This window comes from Ambystoma mexicanum, chromosome 6q (genome assembly GCF_040938575.1).
Source record: "Ambystoma mexicanum isolate Mex_15411 chromosome 6q, UKY_AmexF1_1, whole genome shotgun sequence".
Classification (NCBI taxonomy): Eukaryota; Metazoa; Chordata; class Amphibia; order Caudata; family Ambystomatidae; genus Ambystoma; species Ambystoma mexicanum.
Genome location: NC_090937.1, coordinates 1,454,624,416 through 1,454,642,843, shown reverse-complemented (window position 1 = coordinate 1,454,642,843; position 18,428 = coordinate 1,454,624,416). Strand labels below are relative to the sequence as shown.

The 18,428-nt window shown below is 44.6% G+C and overlaps 1 protein-coding gene across 6 annotated transcripts in view; it reads right to left on the bottom strand.

The window, feature by feature from the left end:
- The window catches only part of CTBP1 (C-terminal binding protein 1), a 1,060,098-nt gene that overhangs the window by 997,688 nt on the left and 43,982 nt on the right, over window positions 1-18,428 (bottom strand). The window contains exon 1 of one of the 6 annotated variants that reach the window (XM_069632163.1): window positions 14,239-14,299. The exons of the other annotated variants lie outside the window; for them this stretch is intronic. The gene's annotated coding sequence lies outside the window, so the exon portion shown is untranslated. Of the gene's footprint in view, window positions 1-14,238; window positions 14,300-18,428 lie in introns of those variants that run through there. 6 annotated transcript variants of the gene reach the window in all.

The window sequence follows — 18,428 nt, the reverse complement described above, 5'->3', positions numbered from 1 at the left end:
ATGGAGAGTTGAAACTCTCAGTTAAATAAACGCTCAAAGCTTGTTGAGAACAACCCAGTACTGGAGCGTGAACATGATACTACTTACTAAACATGATACTCCTCCTCATCAGTAGAATATCTTGGACAACCCTTGGTAGGAGGGGAGGTAAAAGACACACAGGAACTAAATATCGAGTTCATAGGTTTGGAAAGTACAAGGATGAGGAATTTCCCCTTGGCAAAGTATAGGTTTGGAAAGTCCAAGGAAGAGGATTTTACCCTTGGCATTTTGTGTTTGGAAAGACCAAGGAAGAGGAATGTCCCCCTGGCACCATACAATATTGGATATTCACTATAAAGAGAAAAGTACTCTGGAATGTAAGGCAAACTTCACTTACTGAGAGGCAGGGAATCCATTAACCAAGGAAGCAAGGCTGTAGATAAACAGGCCAGAGGAGAATATATTTTCCCTTTGGGTACCACATCAAAAAAATAGTGTGAGGGTCAGCATAGACCGGGGGACAACTCAAAAGACTTGTAGTTTTGGACTGCCTGACAGGGTCACAATGATCTGTCTGAACCTAAAGACGCATAGGAAAATAAAAACGTATTTATTTGAAATATAATCAGGGTGTCCGAGCCGTTCTTGTTCAACCTCACACTATGTGTATGCGTGTTAGTGTCATGCTGTGACTTAGCTCCTGTTGTGGGTGGAACCAAGTAACCTTTTTTGAGCATCCACAAGGCATCAGCAAGGTGGACTACATGTGCTAGGAGCACTCTCGCATTAAGTACTTGCCCTGGGGCTTTGTGCCTGGTGCAGCCAGGAACTGGGTGTCATGTTGAAGAATCGATACTCTGGGTCACGGCAGTGATGGTGGCAAACCATCAGATGATGGGGTGTCGCCATGAAGAAGCCTTGCAGGGCTCCCACAACAGTACCCCACATGTATGCGGGGTTTCGCAGTGAAAATTAAGATCTCCTGGACTGCGACATTGACAGCGACACCCCACCTGGGAATGGGGCACCACAATGGAAGAGGACTTCAGATGGGGTGGACCAGCCCCTCCAAAGGCAGTAGTGAGGTGTATGCTCTGTCACATTCAGAAACATCAAGGTACTCTGGGGGAAAGAACTGGTGTGCAATTTTTGTGTGGCAGTATATATTTATTTATAAGTGTATTTATATGTATATATGTTTAATTATTGTGGGCATTGGTTTTAAGAATTAGTGTTAAGTAAGGTGTTAGTAGGGTAATTGCTGAGGGACCCGGTATTGGGGAAGGCAGCGTGTGCAGCAACCTGCATTAGATAGTTCTGAGAGAGGGATCACTGAAAGGGGTTAGCCACTTAGTTATTTGGGGGGTGGTTGAATAGGGCATAAGGGAACTGCTGTGCCTGCTCACCCGACGGAGTCTTCCTCTGTCCCACTTGAGAGAGTTGAGGTAGGTAGATCAGGTTTTGGAAAAGGATGCAGGAAGGTTAGTAGCAGGAGGCCTGGGAGATGGCTATGTACATGCATTTTAAAGAATAAAAGGTGCCTGTTGAGACCCCCAAGAGCTACCCTGGTGTGTGTTGGCATTCTTATATTAAGGGGTAACCTCTGGGAGGGTATGGTTGGCAATGTGGATTGTAACAACTCAGGATGTAGCCCATCTCTGGTTTGGTTCTTTAACATCTGTGTTTGCAGGTTGCATAGCCGCTTCCTTTCCAGCCGGTTTAGGGTGTGGGCAGTGGTTCCAGTGGTCAGTCCCTCTCTAGCCTGGTGGACAAATCCGTACCAGCAAGCCAGAGCAAGAACAACAGTACTTCAAGTCCATGAACCCAGGCTACTATTTGGCGACTCTTTTGTTTCCCTTTTGCAAATTATTGCTACCTGCTTTTTAGGTCCAGTCTGCACATTAACTACAACTCACAGAAAATATAAATTCGTTGGATGAAATCCTGAAACTGGAAAAATGATATCCCACTGACAGAGTCATCAAGTTACCATGTTTAAGGCGAACAGCAATTTGAATGAACATTGAAAGGTAATGGTTAACAGTTGTATGCGTAAGGCAACTCGCATTGCCACAAAGCCTCACGCCTGCATGCCAAAGAAGGGACAGAAAGCAAAGTAGAACTTTCAGAGGTTTTACCAGCTGATGGATCAGAAAGCAGTATCTGAGAAAGATGGAGGGTTATAAATGGTGAAGGCATGAATACAGGGGGAAGCCCCAGTCCTTGTGTTTTCATACCATACAGCATTTGCCACACTACTTAAAATATTTGCTGTCTTTGGGTCTCCATCACAGATGTCTAATTTCTCATGAATGATGACAACTTATATTCTGAAAAATTATTATACTCCATGTTATTGGGTGCACTCAATACACAGTGGAAAAATTCGGTGTTACCCCAAAAAAGAGGAAACAAAGGTTGAATTGAATGCACACTTAGTGCGCATTCGGAACTGGTATAGAAGATCGAATTCCATAATACCGAACAAGGGAAGCAGATGTTGCGGGGGTCTCCCCCGCTCCCATAGTTGGGTATTATGGACTGCAGGGGTTTCCCCCGCATAAATTAGATGCCCAGCAGGGGACAAACAACCGAAATCCGAAAAGCTCAAATTATAAAATGCTAACAGTTTTGTAATTCGAGCTTTTTGTATTCGTTTTTTTAACGTAGATCCGAAAATTTCTGCCACAAAAATTGCCATTTCAGTGTATGCTATAACATCAACATAGGAGGTGACAAAGGTGGGTGGGCAGTAGAATCAATGAAGGCTTCTAACTCCTGCGGTAAAAAAAGGCAGAGTGTGTACTTCTTATTCTTGTTTATTATTATTTTTACTCAATCATCAAAAGATGCAGAAACCACCCAGAGCCATCACACATTGAGAGGCATTAACATTCTGTTAAAGTCGCTTGGTGTGTTATTGATAAATTCATTGTCACTTCTCTTATCAGCTGAGATGAGCATGCTATCCCACCAAGGAAGGGTAGCGACATCAAGAGTTATTCGGGCACTAGATTCCTATCACCGCTGTGTCCCTGGCACCCGTAAACCAGACCTCTACCTGGAGTACCATAAGCCATGACACAACATCTGAACCTCAAAAAATTAACCCTCCTCCGACTCCTATGAAGCATGGCATTTTCTTAGGCACCCAATAGACAATCCCAGATTCAAGACGGGCCAAACCTTGACTCCCATGTGCCTGAACACACTGCAAATTTACATATGTGGGCAAGCTGCACACACTTAAAAAAAGCCCCTTAGTGCCATTTAAATGTATGCACAAGTTGCACTGCTATAGCTACCGTAACATTTTTCAAAAAACAAGCTTTGCTGGAAGTTGTAAAGTGCATACTAATGAGATAACTGTAGAAATATAGTCTTTAGCCACTACAATACATTCAACTGCACCCCATTACTTTTACTAAAATCCCACATTTTTTCAACCTCTGAATCCTACTTTGCACGTAGCTATGTCCGGTTGGAGACTTGTCTGACAGGCAGGCAAAACAATTCAAGGTTGCATTGGGACATGCCCACAGGCAGTACACCACTGCCTCTAAAATAGAAAAGAGCCATCTTTGTACTTAATGGGAGGGTAACAGATGTACTGAACTACAGTTTCCAAAACAGAGAGTAGCAGCCCAGTCTTGCCTGAATGAAAACACAATATTTTGGCTACACTCTGAAGGACACTTTCTAAATTAAGATTCAAATTTTTACACCGTACTATAATTCATGCCAGGGCAATATAATCCCTGGGTAGACCATTTGGTGTCTTGAAACCAGAAACAGTGAGCTAGTTAAATACATAAAGAAGTCCAATTATGGGCTAAGTACCTCGAACCTTTGAAGAGTGCAACTCCCTTGTCTGCAGAGAAACATCTTGACCAGGGATCACGGTCAGGGCCAAAGAACTGCAGCCCAAATAACATTGACCATTTCAAGACCAGTATGATCAGTACAGGTGGAGCCGGGGGATTGATTTCGGCTCTGATCAGATGGCTGAGCACCCTTTTGACACTGTTGCAATGCCAAGAGGTGTGATGGAGCTACAAGAACATTTCAGAAATTGCAATCGGTGGACGGGATCCAGTAAACGTACAGGTCTTTGAAGAAAGAAAGTTAACGGTAAACAATGCATGGTCATTTATGTAAAGTGACTCATTCTCTCCACAAAGGACGATCACATTTACTGTGCAATTAATCTACAAGAAAAACTCTGACGACTGAAATACAAGCACAGGTTTCACTACTTATAGTCTGGCAGGGTCCGCTTATCAGCCTTAGGATTTTCGTGTGCAATAAAAGAGCAGATGATGGCGCACTGGGTGAAGGGGGCATCAACATTATAAAATATCCACATAAAGACAGCTCAAAGAAAGAATAATATAAATATCACGTATAAGCATACAAGGGAAAACCTGATGCGGCAAACACTGGCAATGCCAACAGTTTGGGCGTTTGTGTAGTTACGACCATAATGATGCTAACGGACCATTAATGGTAGCAGCTTCAAAATGGTGCGGATACATGGACATATAATGGCAGTGCCTGGCAAATGCCTATGTGCAAGCCCAACAATGTTTTTGGCAGGTCTTCTGAGAAGGTCAAGCACAATGCTTATAAATCAAGCGGCTGAAGGCGTTCTTGGGTCAGACATTTTTTACACCAGAAGCACATTGACAGCATCAGAAGACTACTTTGAAATAGCACTGGCAGGAACTTCGATCACACACGTGGACGTTACTGCTTGATAGAGCTAGCCCAAAAAGATTCCAGGAGGATGTGTTTTGGGGGAGGGGGGACAGGAAGTAGTGGGAATGGCCATAGGGATTAGCATGTCCATGGGCAGTCAATGGGTGGGTAAATTACCAAACACATACAAGCTGTGTGAACCCCCCCCCCACCTTATGTAGCATCTCCCTCCTAGCTGTCCTCCAATGCAATAGTTTTGGCTTTTGCACTGACTTTAAGCCAAAATGAAAAAAGATCAATTAGGAAACATGCAGTTCTGAGAGTCAGCGACTTCTTTAAGGTCGACCCTCAAAATTTTGCAGGTTTCCAGCGTTCAGTGAAAAGGTTGATCTGTGAGTGCAACATGTTCAAGAAGCTTGGTACTAGACCATGCAGAGCATGTATGAGTCACATTTGAAACTTCACCTTGAGGTGGTACGCTTTGCCTGGAACGGAAGGGATGGTGCAGTCAAAATTCCCATTTGACAAAACGTCTACTTGGTTCCTATGCTTCAAAATGTTAATGCGTCTAGCAACTCCACTCTGCACCCGTTTAAACCAAAAATAAATAACGTAAAGGATGTGTTTGCTATTTTAGTGTGAACAAGAGAACCCTTTGTGGGGAGGAAAATCCGAATAAAGGTTGATCAATTTGTGTTTAACTTCTTATGTTTGGATGCGAGTGTTGCTCTCTCCAGGTGACTCTGTACGGGTCCAGACGTAGTTTGAAGTTTAGTTTATTTATAATGCACAGACAGGCCCCTGGGCAACCGGGCGCATATTCTTAGAGGCAGGTTACAATATATACAAGATGCGCAAATTACGATTTACAAAATTACAGTACAAGTACAAAATTACATAAATAAACAAATGACATAGATTACAAATCGGTAGCAAAGCGTAAGTGAAGGAGCCTCATAGAATCTGCGTGAACAGCCAAGATTTGGTATTATTCTTAAAAGCTAGGAACGACGGCTCGGTTCTGATGGATGTAGGCAGTGTGTTCCAGAGTTTTGAAGCTAGGACAGGGAAGCTCATACCACCCGCTTTTTGGAGTTTAAATCTGGGCAGGATTAGGCTGTGAGTTTGAGCTGATCTAGTAGGTCGTGAGGAAGTGCGCAGTGTAAGGCGAGAGGAAAGGTAGCTAGTGTTTTCAAGGCAATTATTTGTTTTACCGGGAGCCAATGTAGATCAGTTCTGACTTTAGAGATTTGAGACCGTCTAGGGATATTGAGAGCTGCCCTTATGGCATTATTCTGGATAGTTTGCAGTTTATTGAGGTTAGACTGGCTGGTCCCTAAGTAGAGGGCACTGCAGTAATTGATTTTGGACATGAGTGTTCTTGCGAGGGTAATGCAGTTATGAGGGTTCAGAAAAGGTCTGCAAGCGGTGATAAGTTTGCATGTATAGGCCGATGCCGACCTTACTGCATTTGTTTGTCTGCTTAGTGAGAGGGTGGAGTCCAGATAGGCGGCTAGGGCCTCATTATAAGTCAGGCGGTAAGGGGTTAACGGCGCCGGTAAAGGTGCCGGCGCCGTCAACCCCATACCGCCTGATTACGAGGTCCCCTCGCGGGACCCGCTCTGCACGTCTGGCTTTACCAGACATACAGAGCGGGTCCCGCGAGGGGAAGAGGGAGCAAACAACGGGCCGCTCGTAATCGGCCCGTTGTTTGCTCCCTCTCCCATTCCCATTCAGCCCTATGGGGGTTGAAATGGGAATGGGGAATGTCCGGCCCGGGTTCCTGAAGGGAGGAATTACCGGCCCCTCCGAACTCGGAATGGCCCAGTAATTCCCCATTCTGGGAACCCAGACCCGATTTTGGCGGCAACCAATAGCGGCATGGCTACTGCCAAAGTCGTAATGATGGCCCTAGAGTTTTAGTGTCTTTAGAGACCTTGATGTCATTACCGTCAATGATGAAAGACTTGTAGACTTGGTCTAGTTTGTTAAGACGTTGAGATGATCCTAGTAATAGGAGCTCTGTCTTGTCATCGTTGAGGCATAGTTCGTGTTGCGCCATCCACGCCTGAATGACCAGATAGACATCATTCAAGGATTTGGTATCGGCTGTGTAGTCACCAGTGATAGGAATGAGTATCTGGGTGTCGTCCGCGTAGTTGGTGTAGGAGACACCCAGATAATCGAGCACATCGAACAGGGGTTTGGTGAACACGTTGTAAAGCGTGGGTGATACACATGAGCCTTGAGGGACGCCGCAGTGAATAGGCGAGGGGTCTGCCGATGCTGTGGATGAGAAGACCCGCATGGGCCAGTTGCTAAGGAAGGAGTGGATCCAGGCATTAGCAGAGTCTGAGAAGTAGGCCGCACATTTAAGATGTTGGCAAAGTATTTGCTGGTTAACCAAATCAAATGCCGCGGAGATCAAGGAGAAGGAGTAACGCTAGCTTCCCATTGTCCTTTAGAGTCTCCATCTGGGTTTTCAGATCAATCAGAGCTGTTTCGGTGCCATGTTTGGGGCGGAAGCCTGATTGTCTTAGCCCCAGGAGATTGTTGGATTCAAGGTAGTCTTGGGTCTGCAAGTATGCTGCACGATCAAGGATCTTGAGCAGAAACGGGACAGTAGTGATTGGTCTAAAGTTGTTTGGTATGTTGGGGTCAAGGGATGGTTTTTTGAGTAGTGGGATCACCCAGGCGTCCTTGAGGTTGTCAGGGACACAACCCGTTTTGAAGGAGGCATTTATGAAGGCTGTGATAAAGGGGGCTAGGTCATGTGAGGCTTACTTGATAATAGGCGCCGGGCAAGGCTCACCTTGGCAATTAGAAGGCTTGAGGTTATTTATAATTCTTTCTACTTCAAGAATGGAGAGAGGGGAGAAGGCAAATGGTTTATAGGTCAGGTTGGCTTGGTGGGTACTAGATGTGGAAGCGGTTAGAGGTTGGTCTGACTGTAGGGACTTTTGTTTGTCTCTAATTTTGGTTTGGAGGGTGGCGATATTGCCCAGGAGTGCTGTCTGTATATTAGTACACCAGTTGCTATCTTTAGTGCAGGAGTCATGGGGGGCTGCAGGCGTCTCAAGTTCCTTGAGAATTTTAAAAAATTCCTTGGTGTTAGATTGGGCTGACACGATGCGGTTGTTGTAGGATTCTTTTTTCGCCTGGAGTATAGCTTCTTTATAGTTGAGGGTGGCTAAGAAGAGACTGTCCTTGTGGGCGTCTGAAGGGTGACTTTTCCAGCGTGACTCTGCGCTGCGTTTCTCTGAACGTAGCACTCTGAGCTGTGGTGTGAACCACGAGTTGAGGTGTGCATGTTGTTTGGGTCTCCTAAGTTTGAGCGGGGCGATGGAATTTATGGCTGAAAGCACTGTCTGGTTATAGGTGTCAGCTAGGATGGTCGGGTCTGAGCAAGAGTCAGTGGCGTTATTAAGGGTAGGAAGGATGAGGTGGAGTAACTTTTCAGTGGTTATGTTCCTTTTATTTCTGGTAGGGATGGCTGGAGCGACGGGAGGCGTAGGTGGAAGAGCTGCTTCAATGTTGAAGGTGAGTTCGAGAGCAGGCTGATGTTGCAGTTACGCATGAGGGTGGAATGTGGGCATGATGGCAGATAAATTACAGGAGGAAATGGACGGCATTTGAGGGAATGGAGTAGCAACATGCCTAGCCCACAGCATCTCCAACAAATTAGCACATCTTACATAACACGTTCAGACAATGTCCAAACTAGAAATATGTTAAAAACAGAATGTTATTTAAATAAAATATATAAAAAGGAAAGACATTTAAAATATATAGAATTGGCTATAATCTAATCATCTCCATTGAACAAATTATTTTTAGTCTAAGCTGCCCACTAGAGATGTGCTCATTTCTATCTGCTGAGACGAATCCTTGGATGTTGTCCCTACTCCTCTAGGGGGAGCCCCTTCCCATGAGGCCAGGCAGGTGAGACCACTACCCTATAGTTTCCCTGGGGGGCTGAGGGCATTCAGCAGGTGGATCTCATATGGAGAGACTCCCTCTCTGGGAACAGGGACGACTATCCAAGGGAAACACAGTATTCATACCCTATCCATCCCTCCCATATATTATCATATCGCTTGCCCTCCGACTCCATGTTAACTAACCACCCCATGTATGTATGCAAGGCCACAGGGCTGATCTCTACTGAGATGAGGAGTATAGGTGTCCCTAGTAAAACCTATGGGACTCCAACTGAGAAGAAGAAGAGGCGCTGAGCCATGAAGAATATCTGGTGAAATGGTCATCACCATTCTAGTGTTCCCCAGAGGAGGGACTGGCAGGGTTAACATAAAAACTCACAAAGGACTTGCAGAACTGTCTGAGAAACCAAAGGTACTGCATTGTGGAGAGCGACCAGCAGCCGAAGCAGAAGGACCGTCCAGCCAGGAGATTCAAAAGAGACGCAGAGAAGAAATCACTTCGGTCTTGAGGGAACAAAGAACCAAGTCACATGGAGCGAACCTGGAGCAGCACTGGGAGCAGGAAGCCAATACCGGAAAAGAGAAGCATGGGACCAGCACCAGCAACAGAGAAACAACCGCGCAGCCAGGTGAATGACCACAAGCACCCAAGGAAGATCGGCAGAGCGTCCAGAGGCCCGCGAAGGTAAAGAGCTAGATGCCAGTGCCGGTGGGGACTTAGAAAGCAGGGGTCTGGGACCCACATAAAGAAATACGGTTTCTTCCTTGTGACAGTACTTGGCGAGAGAGGCAGTCAAGAAGAGAAAACAGGGTATCTTATATGTGACAGCACTTGGCAAGAGTGGGAGCCAAGTTGGTCAAACTAAGGAGCAAGAGACCAGGGTTGGAGACCCCACAGAAATAAGATGTCTTCCTCATGGCAACGCTTGGCAGGAGAGTGAACCAAGTGGGCTGAACCAAAGAGAGAGAGAGGAGGATGTGAGATCCCTTTGGCATTGTGAAATGCAAACCATGCCTAAAACATGGCAAGGGGAAGGGTATCATACCCCCTGGCATTGCAGACTGCAATGCACGCCTGGGAAAAGGCCAGGGAAGGGTATCATAACATGGCATTGGGAACTGCAAAGCAAGCCAGAGAAAACGTCAGGGGAAGGGAGTCATTCCCCTGGCATTGTGAAAATAATGAGAGCAAGATACATGGAGAAGGGAGGCATTCTCCAGGAACCCGTTAGTGAAGAACCAACTATGGACAATAAGGAATGTTGATGTTGGAGTTGGAACTTTAAGCCGGAACATTGTTTTGTGCCCCTGGAAAGGGATTGACACCTGGGGAAGGGAGGAGGAATCAGAACTTGGCTCTTTTGAGTAGAACTGAGAACTTTGCGGCTTGTTGACCTGTCAACTTGGAACTCTATTTTATACCCTGGAAAAGGATGGAGACCTGGCCAAGTGAGTCATTCCCTCAGGTTAAAATCCCAACTACAATTGAACTACGATCCACTGTCCAGAAGAAGGGAGTAATTCTTCTGGATCAAGACGATCCACTATCCCTTTATTTTAGTTGCAGGTGTAAAGGACAGAAGCAGGGTTTCGACACAGGATCGTGGACTCTTGATATACTTACATATCCTGACTGAATCCTTAGTATTTTGGTTGAGGTAGGAACACCCTTCTAAGAGTTAGAGGTGGTTTTCTCTTATTAATAAATGTTTATGCCAACAACCATGCCACCTGCGTGTTGGTCTCCTCCTTCTGCGCCCTCACACTGCCTATTGGTCTATCCTGGCCAATATGTGACTTACTGCAGATTTACCTGGGTTGTTGATTGCAATTATTTACTTCTGACAGGATGGTAGAGAGATACTATTGAAGATTGTTCTTGCAGAGGAGAGAGCAAACAGTTGCTATATATTATTTTAGTATCGACCAAGCAATAGAAAATAATGTGTGGCCCTCGTGTAGGGATAAGCAGACCCCTACATTACTCTAAAATGAAGCACATTTTCTAGAGGAAGAGGCAGGAGCTGGGGTGCAACCTGTCCCATGCTCCAACAAGTACTTCAGGATTGACCTGCATTTCTCTAATTGGTACTTAAACACCATAGTCAACCACAGGAGATGTGGCAGGAACAATTCCAATATGACAGAACCTTTAGTCCATTCCCTGGTTAGGTCTCGCTAGAGAAAGAGAGCTCTAACTTTCTTTGACCATAGATTGAAGACACATTGTAGGGGCTCTGGCAGTAATAATCTGCTCCATTAAGTAGATTGCGTGCACCGTGGGAAAAGCTCTGTTATGGTGGCTACCATTTTTCAGAATCAAGTGTAAGTACATTGGGTAGAGAGAATTGGTAAATGATGCCTCTCAAAACCTTGTTTTGTTGTGCTACTCTGTCCAGCATTATATTGCGTTTGTTATGGTTACTATGATCATTACAACTAATCTATATGGCTGCCATTGCCTGTGTTTAATATGGCCATGATGGAATAGGCATCTCATATATAGACATTTCAATGCTCATAATTCATTGGGGCAGTGATTATGCCAAGCGTTGGCGAAGAAAATACGCTTTGCCATGCTAATGTAAATGGTTGTTTTGTGAGGTCTCTACAAAATATATCAAAGTCTTAATCTCCATAGTTGTATAGCCAAACCTAATGACTTTGATCATGTTTATTTGATCTCCTAACCACGTTAAGGGCTGAGCTACTCAGTGTCTAGTTCTATGATGTGTTTATGTGGCTATGTTCAATCACCAACCACAGACATAGGCAAAGGCTGAGGTCCAATTAGGGTCTAGTTCAAAACGATTTAGTTTAGACTATTAGGTTTCGTCCTGAGGAAGATATGTAGGAGTATTCTTTTGGCTCCTAACTTATAGTTATCTATGGAAACATGTTGGCATTGTTTCCTCCGTGCTACCAAATCAGACAATCTCAAAGCAAAGAAAAGGACAATGAGAAGAGTAGTTATTTTAGTTGAGAAAGATAAGTTATATTTCTAATAGCCATTTATAGTTGATCCCAGTTTTGGCGGGCTAAAGGAAAAATAGCACCAACATAACTGGAAGAACTTGAGGCTGAGCTCGAAGATTGCAAACGGATCTATAAAGAGAAATAAGAGAAGAGAGGTAGGAAGGAGGAAATTAGGTGATCAAAAGAATAAAAAAGAAGGGCAGAGACTCCGAAAAATTAGAAGTAGCAGAACAAAACAGATCAAGATGAATAAGAGACGTAGGATGTGGGTGTTGAAATAGAAAAAAAAAATAAAGAGTCCAGAACAGAAATAAAAGCAGCATGAACAGTTAAATGATTAAAGTACCCTAGCGGACAAATGGAGGATTCACTAGGAAGAAAAAATGAAAAAAAGAATCAAGATCTTTAGAGAATAAAGATACGATCTTTGTGGGGCTGATAGAATAACAGTGGGCTAATAAGGCTTACAGAATAAAGAAAAATGGTATTCAAAAGACTTATTAACGCCTTCTTGTGATTGACTGCATATAAATGTTTTTTCAGTGTAATGTCTTGTGCCATATGATGTACTAATTGTCGTATATTTATAATAGTTCTGTAAGTTAATATTTCAAGTGTGAAACCACTTAGTAAATAAAAAAAAAACAATGCATGGTAATGACTATCAATTGGTTAATTTCTTCTTTGTTATAATTGAAACTAATGATAATTTGTGCAAATTTTGTCATGATTTATTTTGTATGATTAGCTTGCCACCAATACACTTGATGAGGTGATATTAGTAATTGTTGTAATGAATATCAGAGATCCATTTTACACTGTGGAACCCACAATGCTCTCAGTTTTATTTTCTGTCGTTCACCTGAGTGACACCGGCCTCTCCATAATTGAGACGTATAGTAGAATAGAGGTGAGGAGAAAAGCAATCACATGATCACACTGAACAGCACCCGGGCCGTAGAACTACATTGGGGATGAAAAAGATGGTGGTAGCTAACTGTGGAGTGGGTGGCTTCTGAAAACCCATAACACACAGGTAAGGCCACTCCCAAAGTCAGATGTGTGGTAGGAAATCTTACTAAGCGGGAAGCTAAATATTAAATCAAACGTTTTGTGAAAAGTACTTGGGTGTAGGGCCCAGGCATTCAATACTGAATCAGTCAATGATCTGTGGACTAAGGGTTTCATTGGTTCTGTACTCAGTTTCTCAAGACCAAATATGCCCGCATGTTCCTTCTTACCCATCACACTCTAGCTGGCACTTTCTTTTAAATATTGCCTCTTTATAAGGCAAGAGCTGCTGGCTCCAACTTTCTATGTACCGGCCCTGTTTAGTCTTTAAAGTCTGGCTGCTCCTAACATAGCCTCTTTTTTCTCTGCTCCCACTCTACAGTAGATACTTCTCAATGTCATAAGACATAAGGGGACTGTCCACGCCACACATTCCACAAACCCAATCAACCCCCACAAGAAAATAAGTTCAACCCAAAAACAAAACAAAAGAGAATCAAATTTTTTCCTGATATGATATGGCATTTATAACGTGCCTATAGACAAGTATTTCAAGGCGCAACATTTTCCTTATCACAGACTAATATACTCTTAGGTATCTTGAAAAAACAAATAAGTCGGTGGGAGCAAGTTCATTACACGGCAACTCCTATTTTATTTTTTTACAAACTTTATTTTCTATTTTCTTCTCAAGAGCATAGGTTACAAGCATGCATAAGAAAACCAGTGTAGTATTTTAAGCATTCTTCTTACAGTCAGTGTTCATTTCTTTCTTAAGTAAGTTCTTGAGTATAACAATTAAACAATGAATTCCCCCCCTTTCTTTTCCATTATTCTCTTTTTAAACAGATTTATTTCCCTTCGGCGATACGGTATTCCAAGCCTAGTAAGTGCAACATAACATTTCTTACAACATAGTCCTATTTACTCTTGTTGCTATATCGTATATTGTCCTGTATCTCCGAGGTTTTCCCCTTTTTTTGTTTCATTTTGCCCCCCTAGGACTTTCCTCCCTCAAACCCCCACAACCCATGGCCATTCTTACTGGGTTCTTGATTCCTTTGCTGTCTCCTTCTGGTTTTCTCGTTGTGCTGTCTTTCTCTCTCTCTCTCCCTGTTCTGGATTGTCAGGTGATTGATATATTTCTGAGGTCCATGGTTTATAGAAATGGGCTTCCCTGTCTCCGATAAAGTCTCTAAAAGGGGACCATATGGACAAGTATCTCTTTGATGTGCCTGTTCTTATGGCAGTTACCTTCTCCATTGCCATTATTCTCCATATTTTCACCCACCACCATGGTGTCGTCGGCCCCTCTAGCGTTTTCCACCGTTGTGCTGCTGATAATAAGTGTGTTATTAGGGTGGCCATGTGTCCCGATGCTGCGTATAATCCCTCAGCCTCTGCTCCCAACAGGATCACCTTAGGTGAGAGCGGTAAGTCGTTGACAGTAATGTCTTTGATGTGTCCCAGTATCTCCTTCCAATAGGAAATTGCCTTGGGGCATGACCACCACATGTGGACTAGATCTCCTCTCCCTCCACATTATCTCCAGCAGTTTGGGGGATACTCTGGGTTTATTTTGTGTAATCTGCGGGGGGACATATACCATCTGTAGCATAATGTTACTCACCCCCTTGCGGACTGGCCGGGGCGTTGAGTAGGAGTAGCCGCTTAGGAACGGAACCTTCAGTCACTGCTGCGAAATTGACAAAAGAAAGGCAACTCAGACCGGACCACCACACTTGAGGCAGCTCTTTCTGGTGACACACCAACCTGCTGTCCTAATAAAGCAGGCAGGTCAATGGATTACCCCAAAGAGCAGGAAAGCCAAACTGACACACCAAGCTACAAGGGAAAAAGCCAACAATGTTACATCAGAATGGATTCGATATGTGATCTCTAGAGGAGAGGTATATACCTGAAGATGTGTTAGCAGCTAGGTCTTTAAGACGAAAGTCTGGATGGAAAGAACAGAAATACTTAGCTATGAGGAATACTTGAAAGAGAAAAAAGAAATGAATGAATAGGAGAAGTCTTACCTCTCTGGTTGTTAAAGGGTGGTTAAGAGCACTAAACAACGACGGGATAAAATAACAAACAGGGTAATTAGTAAAGGGAAACTCCCCGGGCGGCACGAGGGTCACAACTAGGATGGTGCAAGGGAGGATTCAGCGTAGCGTTCAGCTTGCACAGGTAAGCCTAACAACAGTTCCATAAGTAAATGACAGTCACAAGGTGAATGGCACACAAGGCAAACAGTACTAGGTGAAGAGGGTCCGGTTGGAATTTCGTAAGCTCCTATGGTTTCTAAGGGGGATGGCAAGGTAGGATCACGTTATTTTAAGCTGATGGATTTCTTACCTGAGGGAATGCTGACGTCCGTGTCTCTGGGCAAGCACCAAGCAGATCATGGATGTTGCTGAACGCTTGATGAATTTCTCCGTGTTCTGGGAGGAGTTCTTGCTGCACGAACGTACAGGAGAAAGCAGGCTGCACGGTAGGATTCAGAAAGCTGCCCTGGATAGACTTCAAGAAGACGTCCGCTAAGGGTAGCAGGAAATTCAAGTGATTTGGTCCAAGATCAGGATCGAGCAGTTGGGTTCCAACAAAACATCGAGGGGCGCACAGAAAGCGTTGTCAAAATACAAAATCCGAAGTCGAGCAGGAGAGAATCAAAACACAAGGATCGCAAGGGACTGAGAAATACGCTAATTAGAAGCACCGAGCCCTGGATCACATGGTCTTTTATGGGAAGTAAAGCGTGACCCACATACGTGCGTCGGCTTGCCGCAGCGTGACTGGGTCAGCTGACTGAGAATTGCTGAATAGCCCTGCAGCGTGGTTTCCCCAGTAACCGCCAATGCTGCAAGAACGGGGAAAACAAGGAAGTCGCCCGATTCTTTAGACGGCAAAGCCGATACGAGCTAGGGCAAACGGATCGTAGCTGGAGCGCAGGTACAACACATAATTTATATGCAGCTTCTTTAATTGCTGTACATTTGGAGGATCTATGGGCTCTTGTCCGTATCTGGTCCCACTCTCTTTCCGTTATCGACTCTCCTATGTCTTTTTCCCAGTTCTCTTTATATATTAGGTTGTCCGTTGGTTGTGCCCCATCAAGCAGTCTGTAGATTCTTGATATCCCCCTCTTTAGTTCCCCCTCTTGCATTGTGAGTTCCAAGCCTGTTGGGGCTCTTGTTCCCGCCCTTTTCACTGATGGGTGGGAGATCCAATGTCGTACTTGCATGTATCTGAACCTTTCGTTCTCCCCCAGATCGAATTTCTTTTTGCAGTCTAAGAAAGGGTTTGGGTTACTGTTTTGGAACATGTCCTGCAGTGTCAGGGTGTAATCGCACTTCCATCCCTCCCAAAATGTCTTCTTCAAGCCTGGGGTGAAGTCGATGTTATGTGCTATTGGGGATAATGGGCCCAGCTCTCGTTTGATCTTTTTCATTTGCATGGCTTTGTCCCAGTTACTCAGGGGTGTTTTAGTGGCTCCTAGTAATTTTCCTTCTGCTTCGCGGGCCTTTGGGTTCAGTGCCAGGAGCGATGTTATTGGGATCTGTGTGGATGCTTGTTCTATGTCTCTCCATCCTTTGGTGTCGGCTGGTTTAGCCCACTGGTGTATGGGGGTCAAGTGTGCTGCCATGATGTATCTGCCCAGATCTGGGACCCCCAGGCCTCCCAGGAGCGGGGAACGGGTCAGTATGCGTCTCTGTATTCTGGGTCTCTTTTTCGCCCATATGAAGCTATATACTGCGTTTTGAAGTTCTCTGATTAACTGTGGCGGGATCTTGGCGGGTATTGAACTGGTCACGTATATTAGGCGGGGAGAAGGGTCATTTTTACTGCTGCTATTCTGGCAAACCACGATAGTTCCTGGTTATCCCATCTCAGCAGGTCCGCTTTTAGTTGTTTCCAAAGGGGGGGATGTTTACCCTGTATAGGTCCTCGAATTTCTGTTCCAGGTGTACTCCCAAGTATTCTAGAGTATTTTTCTCCCATTTCAGGGGGAATTTCGGCTTCATGCTGTTTATTGTATTTGTGTCCTCTGTTATGTTCAGTGTTTTGATTTATTGTAGTTGATTGTAAACCCGGATATGGTGGCAAATTCTTCCAATGTCGCTACGGCTCTCGGTAATGTATTCGTAGTGTCTCCCATATAGAGCATCACATCATCGGCATACAATGCTATTTTCTGCACTCCTTTTATATGGTCTTCCCTGTATCGCGCTGCTAGTGGTTCCATAGCCATTGCAAATATTAGTGGGGATAGGGGACAGCCCTGGCACATACCTCTCCGTATATCCACTTGTTTTGAGTTGGGGCCGGTTATCCGGAATGATGTAGATGGGTGTTGAAAGTTTGCCAGGATCATCTTGCTGAATTGTGTCCCGCACCTGAATTTCTCCAAGACCATCTGCAGGTATTCCCAGTCCAAGCTGTCGAAAGCATGTGTAGCGTCTAGGGCCGCTATCGCGAATTTCTGATTTGTGCTTCTCCCCCATTCGATTACATCTACGGTTCTTCTGACGTTATCTTGGGTCTGTCTTCCCCTGACAAACCCTGCTTGATCCTCGTGAATGATGTCTGGGAGGACCTGCGATAGCCTATTTGCTAGTATCTTTGCATATAGTTTTGCGTCCGTGTTTAGGAGTGCTATCGGGCGGTAACTTGAGCATTCGGTGGGATCCTTGTTTGGTTTCACAGTCAGGATTGTTAAGGATCTTGCCATATCTGGGGAGATCGATCCGGTGTCTCTGATTGTGTTGAAGCGTCGGGTGAGGGGGCCCAGTAGTTGCGTTCGAAATGTTTTGTAGTAAGCATTTCCCCAGCCGAACAGGACCGGGGCCTTTTTCATTGGTAATGAAGAGATAGCTTCATTGATTTATTGGGCTGTGAATTTTCTCCCCGGGATTTTGTGTCCTTATCCAAGATTAGGGGTAGATAAGTAGTCTGTAGATAGGATTTCTGGTCTGTCGCATTTAGGTCTGCTCCCTGTAGGAGTTCTTTGTGGAATCGGACCATTATCTCCAGTTTTTCTTCCTCTTTTTTGATCACATCCCCTTTTTAATTTCTTAGGCCAACTATATAATTCCGGGTTTTCTGTTGGCAGCTCGTATTTTACTCCATCTAAAGAAATATGACAGCATCTCGGGGGCTAATTGAACTCGGCACTGACTCCCAATGAACATACAGCGTTTACGTCCCTCTGGATGGTGCATGGGCATCTGCAGTCCGGGTGTTAAACTACTTATAACATATTTCATTCCAACACTCTGGGCCTAAAGCTCCATTCTTTGACGGTCAACCGGTTTATGACCCCAAGAACAAAGAAAAGTAGGTGTGGATATCACGCTTTCTGAGTCCTCAGCAAAACAATGGAACAACCTCCCTCTGACCTTAAAGAAGATCCCTAATCAGAGCATTTAGGAGAGGTAACTCTCAACGTCCAGCTAAGCGATCAGAAGCACTGCAGCACCAGGGGCCACGTCATGCTGAACTAAGGTTTTCTTAGCATCATACATTGCTAGGGAATATACAGAATACTAAAGGGCCAACATGGATCAACTTGCCCAAATGCCCCACAGGTGCGTCAAATGCAGGTAGTTTGTTTGCTGTGTAAAAGCTAGTGGGAAAGAAAGCCCATGCTAGAAATGCTGTGCCTGTAGCTTAGGAAACGAGATCCTCCAGGGAAATAACGCCCAACACACGGGAACATTCCCTTGTGTTCGCTTAGGAGGGCCAGGATGCATGAACATCTCTTTATAGTACCCATTCCAACGTGTTTATGGTCTGACTTGTAAGGTCGTGAAAATA